This window comes from Typopeltis vanoorti, chromosome 20 (assembly GCF_054136105.1).
Source record: "Typopeltis vanoorti isolate ZY-2024b chromosome 20, IOZ_Tvanoo_1.0, whole genome shotgun sequence".
In the NCBI taxonomy this organism is placed as follows: Eukaryota; Metazoa; Arthropoda; class Arachnida; order Uropygi; family Thelyphonidae; genus Typopeltis; species Typopeltis vanoorti.
The window spans coordinates 61,838,665-61,853,899 of NC_143568.1; the positions used below are offsets into that span (position 1 = coordinate 61,838,665).

At 37.9% G+C, this 15,235-nt stretch overlaps 1 protein-coding gene across 1 annotated transcript in view; it reads right to left on the minus strand.

The window, feature by feature from the left end:
* CRMP (Collapsin Response Mediator Protein) overlaps nucleotides 1-15,235 on the minus strand; it is a 242,908-nt gene that overhangs the window by 12,686 nt on the left and 214,987 nt on the right. The gene's annotated exons all lie outside the window — the stretch shown is intronic.

Consider the following 15,235-nt stretch of genomic DNA (forward strand, 5'->3'; position numbering starts at 1 on the left):
GTGCCCTTCCTCAATGAATCTTTGGATTCCACATAATAATAATAATACTGCTGGAGGGGGGGGGGGGGTAATTTAAAGAAAGAAGAATCCTGTGGCTATGTTTTTTGAAGAACTGGAAGCTATAGTCCTTAGAAAAACTTTCTGAGGAAGACTATTCCAAAGTGATAGAATGAAAGAAAACAGAAGAAGCTGTATAGTGAAGAGAGAGTGTCAGCAGTTCCTGTCACAGGCTTGAAAAAAGTTTGTGGTCTCTAGCTCAGGGTTACCAGATTATGCCCAAAATAAATTTTTTCATTTGGGTTCTTCATTACTGCTGCATGTCAACTCAGTGACCCCCTGAGATGCCAATGATCTGAAGATAACCAAAATGTGTATCAGACCATTACTTCCGTAACTGCCTGGTTGGTCAAGTGGTTAGCATATTCACTCTTCAGTCAACAGGCTGTGGATCTGAATCCTGCTGTGAGTATGAACGTTTGTGATTGTCATTAGGTGGGAGATGAATTTCATCATCAGCTGTGTGAGTACTTCCCAGCTTACTGGAGGTCTGAAGTGTTTTGAAAAAGTTCCATGTGTGGTCTCTAGAGCAGGGGATTAAGACCATGTAAAAAAAAATGTATGAATGACAAAAAGTTTTGTTATACCAAAATATAAAATTAATATTAAAAAAATCTTCCCGATGGTAAAATTGTACTAAAAGTTTACAGAAAAAACTTCATGGGTGGGAGCTACATAAAAAAAAAAAAAAAGCTACTGTGTCTTGATTTTCTATGAATAGCAAATTGAAATACAAATTTTATTATAATACTATTTGTAAACAACTTCATAAATGCAATATGAAGTTGTCAACAAGCCTTCTCTAATTAAAGAAAAGGAATTAAATTATATCTGACAAGAAATTACATTCACAATTTATCCTTATTTTACCCAAGTGTGAGTAATTAAAGGTTTGCACATGAAAAATCTTGACTTCATGCATAAAGAGATGACTTCACATTTATTTGCTCATTGTATCCTATGATGCACAACAGACTCTTCTCAAATATGTATGATGTCATGTATTATGATGAAATCACTACCCATACTGAATTTTTGTTCCAACCTACCAGCAGGGTTTTAGAAACTATTAAAGCTAACATTTCAATAGAAATATGTGTTCTAAAAAGATCTTGCATTGTTCCACCAGTTAGGAACCTGCTCCCCTCCATGAAGGGGATTTCACCCTTTGATTTGTTCAAAAACCTGCACAGAGTTTCAAAAACTATTAGAGTTCAATATAACTATCAGTGTTATAAGCACCTCAAGAGATCTGATTTCTCAAGAGATATCACACTAGGATACTGAATCTCTCTCTCTCTCCTCTCTCTCTCTCTCTCTACTACCACCAGATAGAACTGTGTTGAACCTTGGTTCATTTCAGTGACAGGCAGGACCTTACTTCTCTCCATGTTAGCATTCTGGACACCCTTTGAAGTATAATGGGAAAAACATCCTAGCAATAGTTGCCGGCAAAGGTTGGTCAATTGGTAGAGCCTCTGCTACTAATGGCTCAGTTAAGTAAGTTTGAGCGCGGTTAGTAGTTGGAAGGGGGCCAATCGTTCGATGCTGTCGGCACACTCTCCCTCGATGAGTCTTTGGACTCCCTGGAGATGTCAAAATAATAATAATAATAGTTAATACTAAACAAATGTTTCCATAAACAAATAACAAAGTTGTGTACATGCAATTACAGTGCAGTGGGAGACATCTGTATCATGCCATTTAGCTGGAAAGGAAAGTAACATATACCTGTCAAGAATTTATATTGCTTCCATCCTTATTTCACCTAAATATGAGACTAACAATGTTTATGCGTGAAATATCTTCCACATGTAAGTAATCTGGAACTCCTACTCAAAAGTCCAAAAATGGTATTTTTTTTTTTTTCCAAGCCTCCTATTTACCACTCAATTTTTACTTTTATATTCCTAACAAGCCAACAAAAGAATTAAATGTACATATCTTCTTAGCATGCAGTTTTGGGATTATTCATTTACATAATTTATTTAGGTGAAAAAAATTGAAGCTTCTTTAATTTGTTTATAAAAATTGCATAAGCAGTTATGAAATGATCAGTATCTTTCTTTAGGGTTTATTATGTCTAGTTCAAAATAGCAACTGAAATAATTGTCATAATTATTACAGCCTATGTTTCTAGACAAACTGGCATGTAAGCACTATATGAGTAAGGAAAATAATCTGAAGAAACAAGGCAAGTCCTAAACTGCATCAGATTTGGAGCTGTTTTATGCATCCAAAGTTATTCAGGTTATGATTTTTTGCAGAAACATGTTTAATCTACACTGTCTGCAGGTCCTGAGTGGCTATAGTTATATACCAGATGTAGTCAGTGGGTTCAGAGATACTGATATAGGTTGCCCTGCCTCTTTGGCATATAATAGGACAGTTTACAACTACAGGATTGCAGCAGGAGAGCTGATAAAGGTAGTGTTTTGTGTAGGTGGTAACTATACTGTATTTCTTCAGAGTTTGCTAACTTTTCAGATATGTCATGGATACATGGGATAGTGATGACTTTACTGTAGTTCTGTTTGGAAGGACTTTCATTATGTGATATTTGAAAACATTCCAGTTTACCATTCTGATTATTTCCAATATCTATTTCTTCTTGGGCTTTATTCAAAATGGCTTTCCTATGAAATTATTTTTGAGACTTTCGAGTAAAATTATTTACTCGGATTTTGGTTATTAGCCAAAATGAGGTAAGTCAGGTCATACAGCTGCCACCAAGGCCTCCATACCTTTACTAGAAGTAGCATTTCTTCCAATTTATGGGTATGAGACTATTATTATTATTCCACAGGTACCTCTATAGAGTTGAAAGACTCACTGTGGAAGATCCAAACTATAAACACAATATTTACTGCATTCCTTGAACCACAGTGACAGACAAAACACAACAGACTAACAACCAATTCCACTAATTTCCCACTCTCCAAGAAAAAATAAAGTCCTCACACCCTTGATAACCACTCTTACTCAATTCTATCATCATATGAAGCACTCCACAGACCACTCACCATTTGTTCACTTATCCCTGGATCCTCTCCCCCACTTCCTCATCCCCAAGAAACCCAGATGATCAGACCTGTTAATGTCTTCTTCAATAACAAAGTGATTATATGAGTTACCTTGCCACATTAGCAACATGCTCTCTGAACTTCAACTCTATCTGCCAACACTATAAATCCCTTGCTTCAATTTCCTGGAGTAGAGCTTGTAATCTTTTTATCCCAAAATGCATAACCTTATGGTAGTGCACATCTTTTACCTATATACAGTCTGTTGTTACAGACTGTCTAAACAGCTGGCCAACTTTCTGCCCCCCCCCTCACCGGGAATTCCGCTTCCTATATAAAAAACTCGACCCACTTTAAAGCCCTCACAGAAAATTTAACCTTGAATAATACAGACATATTAGTAAGCTTTGATATCTTGTCTTTGTTTACCAATATTCCCTTAACTGACACTTTATCTCTCTTAGAAAACGTTTTTCCCTCTGACATCTTAGATCTCTTTTCCTTTGCCATCAACTCTGGGTATTTCTCTTGGAAGAAAAAAATCTACAAGCAGATAGAGGGAACTGCCATGGGTTCCCCCCTCTCACCCCCCCTTGCCAATTTCTATATGGAAGATTTTGAAAAACGAGCCATAGACTCAGCCCCACTCAAACCTTCTATCTGGCTAAGATATGTAGATGATGTGTTCTCCATTTGGCCTCATGGCCCAGACACGTTAGACTCCTTCCTCAGTCATCTCAATAGCCTACATCCAAGAATCCAGTTTACTATGGAAAAGGAAAAGAACAATTGTTTACCCTTCCTAGACACTTTAGTCACACCCCTGCCTAATGATACACTTGCCTTCACTGTATACAGAAAACCCACACACACAGGCAGATACATTCACAAACTCTCCCACCACCACCCTCGCAACAATATGGCATCATCAAAACTCTTACCAAGAGAGCCCACAATCTTTGTTCCAGTGGAACCACCCTCACTACTGAGCTTAACCACATACACAGAACTTTCCTCTCCAATGGCGACAGCGAACACAGTATCAAAAAAATAATCAATTCCTCCCCCATTCCCCGTCCCTCTCATCAACAAGATTTTAAAAATGCCATCACCATACCCTACATCCGTGGCACTTCGGAAAAAATAGCCAAGATACTAAAAAAGTATAACCTACGCACAGCATATAAGCCCTACCGCAAACTCACTACCCTTATCCGTTCTACGAAAGATCAGCTCCCCTCCTCTCTCTCTGCCTGGAGTTTACAAAGTAAACTCATCTGATCTGCCTGTCTGTCCAAAGTACACAAGCTTACAGTTCCTGTAAGCTTGCGTACTTTGGACAGACAGGCAGATCAGCATCCATCCGCCTGGAGGAACACAAGTCGTACATCGTTAAACACAACTATGGCCATTCAGGCTTGGCTGACCATGTTTTGGACACCACCCATAGAGTATCATAGAAGAAAACCACCATGCTCCACCACAGCAAATTCAAGAAAGAGAGACTTTTCTTAGAAGCAGCAGCAGCTCTCAGAAACCAACCAAATCTTAATAAATAAGGTTGCATTAAGCTTCCGAAGATTTGGGAAACACTCATCACCAGAGATCCCACCTTACATTCCAGGCCACCTACTACCGCCCTTAGAGGACGCTCCACCTAGACAGGACTTTAGTGTCACCCACGTGGTTGGGCTTAGTATTGTAAGTTTTTGTGTGCATGTTACATTAATTGTTTTTGTAATCCTGATAGATGTCCTAGTGACTAGGACGAAATATAGGAAGTATTAAATTCTATTTTAATTCTTTTTGAGTGTTGTAAAAAATCCATTAAACCTCCAACATAAAGGTGTGTAATGGTGAATCCAAGTCTCATCCATAGTAATAAATCTACACACAAAATCAGTTTTATTCTTATTAAAACGCTCCAAGCACTGTTCAGAGATTTTCATGTGAGTGCGTTTTTGATCTGCTGTGAGCAAGTGCAGCACCTATCTTGCGCAAAGCTTTTTCATTTGCAATTCTTCATGCAAAATATATCCTACACATTCTTTTGAAATGCCTATAGTCTCAGCAATTTCATGTACTTTGACTCGCTGGTCATCCAATACCATATCGTGCACTTGGAAAAGGATGTTCAAAACACTTTTTGAACATCCTTCACATGGATCATCTTCGAGGCTGGTACACCCACATTTAAACTCGGCAGCGCATTTCTTAATTGTCAAAAACGAAGACGAGTGCCCATAAACTTTTATGAACTTTGAATGAATTTCTTTTGGCGTTGAACCTTCTTTTACAAAGAATTTTATAACCACACGATACTCAATTTTATCCATTTCAAGGGATACAGATAACACTTTTGCTTCAGACAGCTGTATAAAATAAACTACTTTATAGAATTACTTGCAATTTCGCATGGATGCTTATGACAGATGTACCAACTTGGAAAAAAAAATTGTGCCGATAGTGTTGCTATCTATGGTTAAGGCCGAAAACGTTTTAGCCACCCTTATATAATCAAAATATTATTATTATTTGACACCTCCAGGAGTCCAAGTACTCATCGAGGGAATGCACCTGGTCTAGAACTCAGTCTTCGAGATTCAGTCACCAACTGACTGCAACTACACAAATGCCATCTACTGCTTATCATCACTTGTATTTCCACAGATGATTATAAATATCCATGTCCACGATGGGATTTAAACCCACAACATTTTGACTGGAGAGCATATATGCTATCCACTCAGCCAACCAGGCCAGCTATTTCTTATTTAAAAAAAAAATGTGTCTTAAATTAAAAAAAAAAAATTTTTAAATATTTCTTATATGGAAAATATTTCTTTTTTTTCACATATATCCACGATGAATTTGCATGCAATTAATGTTCCCCACGATGAATAGTCTCCATGATGAATTGCCGGCGATCAATTTTCCCGCGATGAACTGTCCAGACATGGAATAGAATACAGGACACTCCTTTCCCAGGCATACGGTTGGGGAGTGCGTAACCACTCGGTCAACCGCATGGACTACAAAAGCATGACCTACCCTTCACAAATCCATGCTGTCTCTACTACTGAGTATCATATTCTTAACCACCCATTCCTGAATTCTGTCTTTGACCAATTTTTTCAATATGTTTACTACCACTCCTGAGATTACTATTATTACTATTATTACGGGCAACTCCAGGGAGTCATTAGACTCTTCGAGGGAGGCCCCAAATCATATTCATCACAACTATTTGACATTCATACAGTATCTATCATACCTCGCCTTAAACTCGTTCACTGTCACAGCATCCACCACAGACTCAGGGAGCGCATTCCACTCATTCACTACTCTAAAAGTAAAGAACCCAGCTCTAACACCTTTACTAACCACACTTTTGCCCAGTTTCCATGGATGTCCCCTAGTCCTCCCACAACCAGCCCTGTTCTCCAAAATATCTTCTGAATTAATTTTATAGAAACACTTCAGTAATTTGAATGTCTCAATCATATCTCCCCTCCTCTGCCTATCAACCAATTTTTGCAACCCACAAATCTTCAACCTGTTCTCATACGGTTCATTCCACAGACCTGCTATCATCTTGGTCACTCGCCTATGGATCCTCTCCACCTCCTCCCCATCAAGAAGAAACCTAGGTGACCAAATCTGAGCACAGTAGTCTAGATGGGGTCTTATCAAGGCTCGATACAGAGGAACAATAACCTGCTTGTCAACGTATTCTTCAGCAACCAAGTGATTTGATGAGCTGTTTTGGTCACTTTTGCAATGTGTCCCCTAAATTTCAATTCCTTATCTACCAACACTCCTAAATCTCGTGCCTCATCAATTTCCTGGAGCACAGTTCCACCAATGCAGTAAACTGCCGCCAATCTTTTCACCCCAAAATGCATAACCTTACATTTTGCCACATTAAACTGACATCCATTCTCCTTAGCCCAGACCTCCAATCTATCCAAATCATCCTGCAAAATTTTGACGTCATCTGCATTCACTATTGCCCTACCCAACTTCGCATCATCCACAAACAAATGAACTGTTCCTCTCAGATCATTTCCTATATCATTTATGAACAAATTAAACAGCAGTGGTCCAAGAACAGATCCTTGTGGCACACCACTAGTCACAGGCCGTCTTGTGGACTCTACTCCCGAGTAAACCACTCTCTGATATCTCTCCGTCAACCACCCTCCTATCCATCTCACCAACCCTATGTCCATTCCCATATGCTGCAATTTACTGATTAGAATTCCATGTGGAATCCTGTCAAAGGCCTTGGCAAGGTCCAGTAGAATCACCGTAAACCCATTACCCTTATCCAGTTCAGTCGTCACTGTGTTATAATACATGAGCAAGTTACTGAGGCATGACCTACCCTTCACAAAACCATGCTGTCCCCGATACAGTATCCCATTTTCTTCTATCCAATCTTGTATTTTCCTCTTGACTATTTTCTCTAAGACTTTGACAATGATTCCTGATATGCTAATCGGTCGGTAATTTACAACAGCAGTCTTGGAACCACCTTTATGCAGTGGAACTATTTTCCCCTCTTTCCACCCGCTCGGGACTAACCCAGACCCGAGACTCAAATTAAACAAAATGGTCAAGGGTACTGACAATTCTTTAGCTGCTTCTCGTACAACACGAGCTGGTATACCATCCAATCCCACAGATGTATTGACATTGAGGTTATGCAATAGACTACTCACCTCCACTTCATTAACCACAATTCCCGTATAATCTACTGGTTTATTCGTTTCTGCAATGTCACCACCTGGATGATATACTTTTGCAAAGTGCTCACTGAGTAACTCAACTATCTCAACTGATTCAGTTACCTCCCTACCATCAGCATTCTTTAAAATCAATCTGCCATGTACATTTTTTCTTTTACTTGCTACATATCTAAAAAACTGTTTAGGATTCTCTTTAGCCTGCATGGCCAATGTTCTTTCGTAATCCTTTTTTGCTTTTCTTACCACACTCGTCACCCTTCTGGCCTGCGCTTTATACCGTTCATGTGCCTGCCGGTCACCCTTCTCCTTAAATTCCCTCCATAGTTGTTTCTTTTTTTGCAACTCAAGCTTAATGGTGTTATTCATCCATTTAACCCCTACTTGATTTATTATTCGGACTCTAGGTATACAGTCAGCCATTGCTTCATGCAAGCACTTCTTAACTACCTCCCATGCACTATCAACTTCTAGTCCTTGCAGCTGTACATGCCATGGCACTGAACCAATCAAACTCCTAAGCTTGTCATACTTTCCAGCCCAATAATTCCACATGTACCCTGTCTTAATTGAAAATTCTACACCTTTAGCCACCTCCCAAGTTAAGACCCTATGATCACTCTCACCGATTGGTGGCAATGTGGTCATATTTGTTACAGCCAAATCCTCAGATGCAATTACTAGGTCAAGCACTCTCTGACCCCTAGTATTTTCCATTACATGCTGTCGCAGATAGTTATCCCTTAATAACCGCATAAAATCCAGTTCCTTCCTCCCGTGTGTCCTCTCCTCACTCCAATCAATGCGACCATAGTTGAAATCTCCCATAATAATCACCCTCCTTCCACCCATTTCTTCTATTTGCTTGTGCATACTGTCACCACCATCTTTTCCATCACCTGGTCTATAGCAGCACCCAATTGTATATTTAGTTCTGCTAGCCACAATCTCACACCAAATGGCCTCAAATGTGCTCTTTTCTCTATCCTGCAATTCAACTTCTATTCTCCTTGGCTGGAGCTCATCAGCTATCATCAACAATACTCCTCCCCCCATTTTATTCTCTCTGTCATTCCTGAACACACTATACCCATCACATTCAATCCCACTAGAGATATTGGTCTTTGGCTTAGCTTGCTACTGCACTCTTTGAACCTCCTACATACAATAGAACTATTTTGCTCTTTCTGGTCCCTTGGAACTTTACCAACGCTTCAACTAAAGTTAAACAGCTTATTCAGGAGGAAATACATTCCTTTGCACATTCTAATGATATATGAACTTATATTCTATCTTATCCCACAGCTGTATCTTCATTGAGATTCTGCAATATTCTGAAGTACTACTTCCAATTCATCAACCTCTATTCTCATATCAGTTGCTCTCACAGCAATATCCTCACTTGGATGATAGATCCTTACAAAGTAGTCATTCAGTAACTATTTTGTCTGCTTATTTCACCTTACTACTATCGGCACTCCTTAAAGTTATGCTTCCACAGTCATTCCTTGTTTTATTCAAAGCAAAAGAATTCTTTGGGATTTTCTTTTGGCCTTCTCAGTTAATTTCTTCTTATAATCTGATTTTGCCCTCCTTTGCCATAGTGATCACCCTTCTTGTCTGAACTTTGTACTACTCATGAGCTTGCTGATTATCTTTCTCTTTATATACCCTCCAGAACATTTTTTCTTTGTAGCTCCTGCTTAATGATACTAGCATCAGCTGTTTATCTCTTGACCTTGGATATAGAGTCTGATATTGCTACTTTCAGATATCCCTCAACTATCTTCCACTCTCTGCTAACATCTTTCCCTTGTTGATTCTTATGCCATGGCACAGCTTCAAGCTGCCTTCTAAACTTGTCATAATCACCTGCCCTGTAGTTGCACATATACTCCTTTGTAACTGAACATGTACCCTTCATAAATCATGAAAATCTTGCCTTGGAAGGTTCTGCAACTTTCCAAGTCAAAATTTACATGATCACTCGCTCTCCATTCAGAGGCAATATGGTTATGGATAGATCTTCTGATGACCAACTGCAACATTCATATCTTGAATCCCCCCCCTCTATTACATGCTGTTTCAAGTAATCATCTCTTAATGAATTTCTTTTCCTTCTTGCCATGTCATCTTTCTTCCTCCCAATCTATGTTGCTGAAGCAAGTCCCTATTAATAATTACTAAACCTGCACTTATTTGTGCTAATTTGCTGATGCACATCTTCCACATTGTCCCTTCAATTCCCTGGCCTATAACAGCAATCAACTGCATTTTGCATTGTTGGCCACTGTCTCACACCAGACTGCTTCAAATAAGCTGCCGCCCACACACCTTTTTTTCCTGATCACCTTCTCTTTTGAATTGCAATTTTGTATCACCTCATCAGCAGTATCTCTCTGCCCATATTATTTACTTTATCCTTTATGAAAATACTATATCTTTCACACCATCATCTGCTGTCAGCCCAGTCCCACTAATGTTTAAATTTTGGTGAGGTTAACTAACCAACTAATAACAAAAACCTCTCTTATTCCTGATACTTCTAGAATTAGTACACAAACTGCAGCATCCTATTAAGCCTCCACCTACTTTTACATCTTGTAATGATTACCCCATTTGATTTTGTAGTTTGTGAGACTAGATTAGTCATTTTATTATTATGACACTCACCTGCACATGCATGTGCACACACACAGGCACTTGCATCCACTCTAAACAGTTTTAGTTTTTCTGGATTTACGCTTCCACACTCTCAGTGAACAAAGCTTTCTCTAGACACCTAACTGAGAAAATCCATTTAAGTGCAGTCTATCAGCATTATAGAAAAAGTTCTTCTGCCCATCAAAAATAAATAATCACAATATTAATTTTCCTGATAACGAGGAATTAAATTCACTTATCAAAGAATATCAGAAGAATCTCAGGACCATTGGATTATACATTAACAGACTTGTGTGTCTAAAAAGATGTAAGTGCAATTCCATTATTCCACGCTTCCTTAGCTTTAAAGAATCCATAAAAACCGCTAAAGCTGAAAGAATTTACCGCAGAGCCAAACTGGAACTTTTATCGGAACGCATTTTTTAAAAACCAAGCGTTGTCTTGTCACTTATTTCTCAAAGAAGTCCTATTTTGAAATCCGTTTATCTCATTCTCTAGACAGTTCATCTTGGAACCATTTGAAAGAAATTAGCACTCTTTCAAAGCTTCTAAAATTCAGAATTCTAATAAAATTAACCTAATCAGAAAATTTGATTCTCTTAAATATATACAAGGCTGCCAAACTTCTCATTTTGATTCTACCTTTTTGAAAAAAAGTTATCAATAATTCTTCCCACCAACTGTCTTCATCAGAAGAAAATATACTTGCTAAAGGTCTTAATTTCGTCACTGCTATCTCCATACCTAAAGAACAACTCTTAACGAAGATAGAAAAGGCAGCATCTTTATTACCAATCAAAGAAGCTAACCTCCTTCATATAGAAGCCATTTTCACCATAAATCATGCTAGACCACCTCCAGACAACAGCTCTTACTCTGAAAGAGCAGCTATTAAGTATTTAAAAAATAATAATGACATCGTGATTCTACCTGCTGACAAAGGGAATGCGACTGTCATCTTAGACAAGTCTGATTACCATAATAAAATTTTGGAACTTTTAAACAGTGATACTTACTCTGAACTTAACAGTGGTCCTACAATTGAATTACACAATAGGACTAATAATTTATTAAAAACCACCTTGAAGTTTACCAAGAAACATCCGTCTTTCACTTAGATCACTTCATCCTTTAATCCCTTGATTATATGGTCTCCCCAAGATACACAAGGCAAACGTCCTGCTCAGACCAATAGTTGAAGGGATACACTCATCTGCCTACAACCTTTCTAAGTACCACACAACTTTTTTAAGAAATCTTTCTGGAATTTCCTCTTCTCATATTAAAAACTCTGCTGACTTTGTATCAAAAATCAAGGACATCAAACTTAAAAAAACAGATTTAATGGCTAGTTTTGATATTGTCTCTCTCTCTCTTCACAAATGTTCCTGCTCAAGAAGTCCTCAATCTTCTTAAGAACAAATTATCCAAAAAAACTCTTTGCTTTACTCTCCCATTGCATAAAGTCAGGATACTTCAAATATGACAATAAGATCTACTTACAAAACTCAGGTCTAGCCATGGGCAGCCCACTCTCTCTCTGATTCTTGCAGATATATTTCTTAACGATTTTGAAGAAAAAGCTATTAACTCCTTCCCCCTTAAACCAAAATTTTGGTATTGTTATATAGATGATATATTCCTCATCTGGGAAGATGATGTCAACAACCTCAATTTATTTTTGGACCACCTAAACAAGTTTCATGAAAAAATCTCTTTTACCTTTGAACTGGAATCCGATGACTGCCTCCCCTTTCTAGATCTGAAGCTTACCAGATGTTCTGAAAGTATTAAAATATCTCAATTTTTAGAAAACCTACTCATACTGACAGATACCTTCATGCTTCTTCCCGTCACTACCCTCCGCAAAAATTTGGTATTATTTCTACCTTAGCACACTGGGCCAAATCTTTACTAACAGAAGAAACAGAAATTGAAAATGAACTCCTTTTTCTTAAAAAGACTTTTATCAATAATGGTTTCTCTCCTAATAAGATTGAAAATTTTCTTTCTCTCCATCACTCAACTGCTTCTGAAGATCCCTCTTCCCCTAGAGCCTTTATTTCTTTGCCTTACATCAGCTCTCTTTCACCAAAAATAGCTAAAATTCTCAAGAAATTTAACTTCAGAACTTGCTTCACTATGCTCCCAAAACTTTGCTCCATACTTAGTAAACCTAAAGAGAAACATCTAACTCAAAGATAATCAGCCGAAAGACTATTTTACCGGCTTTACATTATGAGAGAATATTAAAGTTAGTGACGGAGCTTGCTCCACCTTTGCATGGAGTTGCACTACCCAAGTGATCATTTACACTTGGTTCCGCCGATAGTTTTTTCGGCATTGAAACTCTATGGATTTTGACCCGAGTTTCGTGCCCGGCTATGGAATAAAACGGGATTTACCATCTCCCGCTCAATCTTCTAACTCAGTTTCCAGGCATCTACAAGATCTTATGTGATTGTGGAAAGCCATACTACAGCCAAACTGCTAAATCCATCCTTCTACGTTTGGAAGAACACCAAACTAGAGCCAGCACTCTCTCTCTCTCTAGCCACATTCTTTTTTCTGTTAACTCAGATGAAGGCCGCTAACACATCGTGGACTGGACACAAACTTCTTAATATCCATGTGTGCTATGATGAACTTGAAAGATTGTCGAATCCAGATAAATTGCCTTAGATTCTTCCCATATCAATAACTCCCTAAGTTTCAATCTTTCTAATGCACATTGCCTCTGTTCAATACTGGTGCACTCGTGACAGCACATAGTCAACTTTTATTTGGAACTCAAGCTCGCATTACTGTTTTTTTGGACTAGCTGTTAATGCAATTTTTAAGTCTCTGTTATTTTTTGTATATTTCTTTGATTGTGATACCTGAAGAAGTTGATCCATTCAACGAAACTAGTAGTATCTTTTTAAATAAACCATGTCATCTCTATCTCTCGGTATCAGTCATTTAAAATAATTTATAATATTTTCTACAGAGTAAAAATGAATAATCACAATATATATATATACATACACACACACACACACACGCACATAAATTACACAACATAACCTAACTATATACTTGAATACAAAATATAATTTTCATAAAATCTAAAACTCAATCTAATCACTCTTATAAAAAACTACAACAAATGAATATAATATTTATTAAAATTTAAAAAAATGCTTTCAGCAGTACTTTCAAGTGTCCTTTCATGATATAGAATTGAATCTCCAAAAATCGAGATGTCAATATTTTTAGTGAGTGGGAACTGCATCTGTTGGCTCTGAATGTACTGTGTGTATTATAAATTCAGTGGTGAGAGCATTATCAGAGGAAATCAATTTTTTCTGTGAACTAAAGCTTTTTATGATGCCATATTGGTGAGCAGGATGGTGTGACTATTGGTGGATGTATCTGTCTATTTATGTTCATGTGCGAGAGGTGGGGGGGTTGTAAACAGAGAATGCCAAGGATCAATCTGATTGGCATGTGATTAAAGTACTTAAGTTTATTAGGAGTAATTTTCTTTTTTGAACTGGATTGCGAGATGCTAGCTCTTCAAGATGTGTTAAAGGCATATATATAAAAAAATTAGGTACTGGCAGTTATTCATCTTAGATTTTTGCAGTTGATTCATAACAAACATCTTAGTTTTGTATTTTTTTAAATTATTTAGCTGCTAATATTTGTGCTCTGGGTTCTGAAGATGCTGGATATTAGAGAGGCAACTCATATTTATGAAGCACTTTTGAATGAGAGCAGCAAAAGGCAGAATGGAAGATCATGGGTGTATAGTGAGATAGAATAGCAGTGAGAAAATGATTCAAGACATGAAAGCAGAGTTGAAGATGAGAAAAAAAATACGAAGTGCATCTGGAGTGAAATGAGAATTTTTGATATACATGAAGGAGTAAGAAAGAATGGTGGTCATGTGAAAGAGGTTGTGAATTGTGAATGATTTGAGAGTGGCTCTGAATGAAGATTCAATTATCTGAGGTGTAGAGAATGAGTATGAGGTTTGTTTTCTTGGAGAGGTAGAATAAGCAAAAGCATTGGATATGAGTGGTAAGCAAGCAAAAGAGTTGGTAGTCATAGTAGGAATACATGATTTGGTTGGGAACAAGAAGGATGCAAGAAAGAATACCATGAGGTTGTTGGGGAGAGAAAAAGATAGTGTGGTGGGAAAGATAATTAGAGTGTAGTCAGTAGCCAGTTTCATGAGTTGAGATGGCAAATAAAGTTCACAAATGGTATTAGTAGAGTTGTGTGAGAAGAAAGGAGTGCATTTGCTGAATGTATGGGTGAATTTGAGGGGATGGATGGAACTGTATAAGAGAAATAGATTGCATCTGATTTTGTGAGAGCTGGCTGAAGAGACTGGAAAGGTGCATAATAACTGCAGTGAATAGATCTGTGGAAGTAAGAGATCACATGGAAGAGCAGGAAGCAGGGTAGGGTAGGACTGCTTATGAATAGAGAGGTGAGTGACATGAGTCAAGGGAATGAGAGAGCAAAAACACAAACAGATGGACAGGGACACACTGCATGAGAAGTATGATGCAGAATGCAAAAGTGAATATGCAAGTAAACAAGACTGGATTGATGTGACCTGGAATGCAAGAGGATTAGTAGTGACAGAAGAATGGCTATGGGAAAGGGAGTATGGAGGAGTCACATCCGAGAAATGTTGTCAGTGGGACTTATAGATATATTATATTTGTTTACAATGTCAGAAGTATCCAA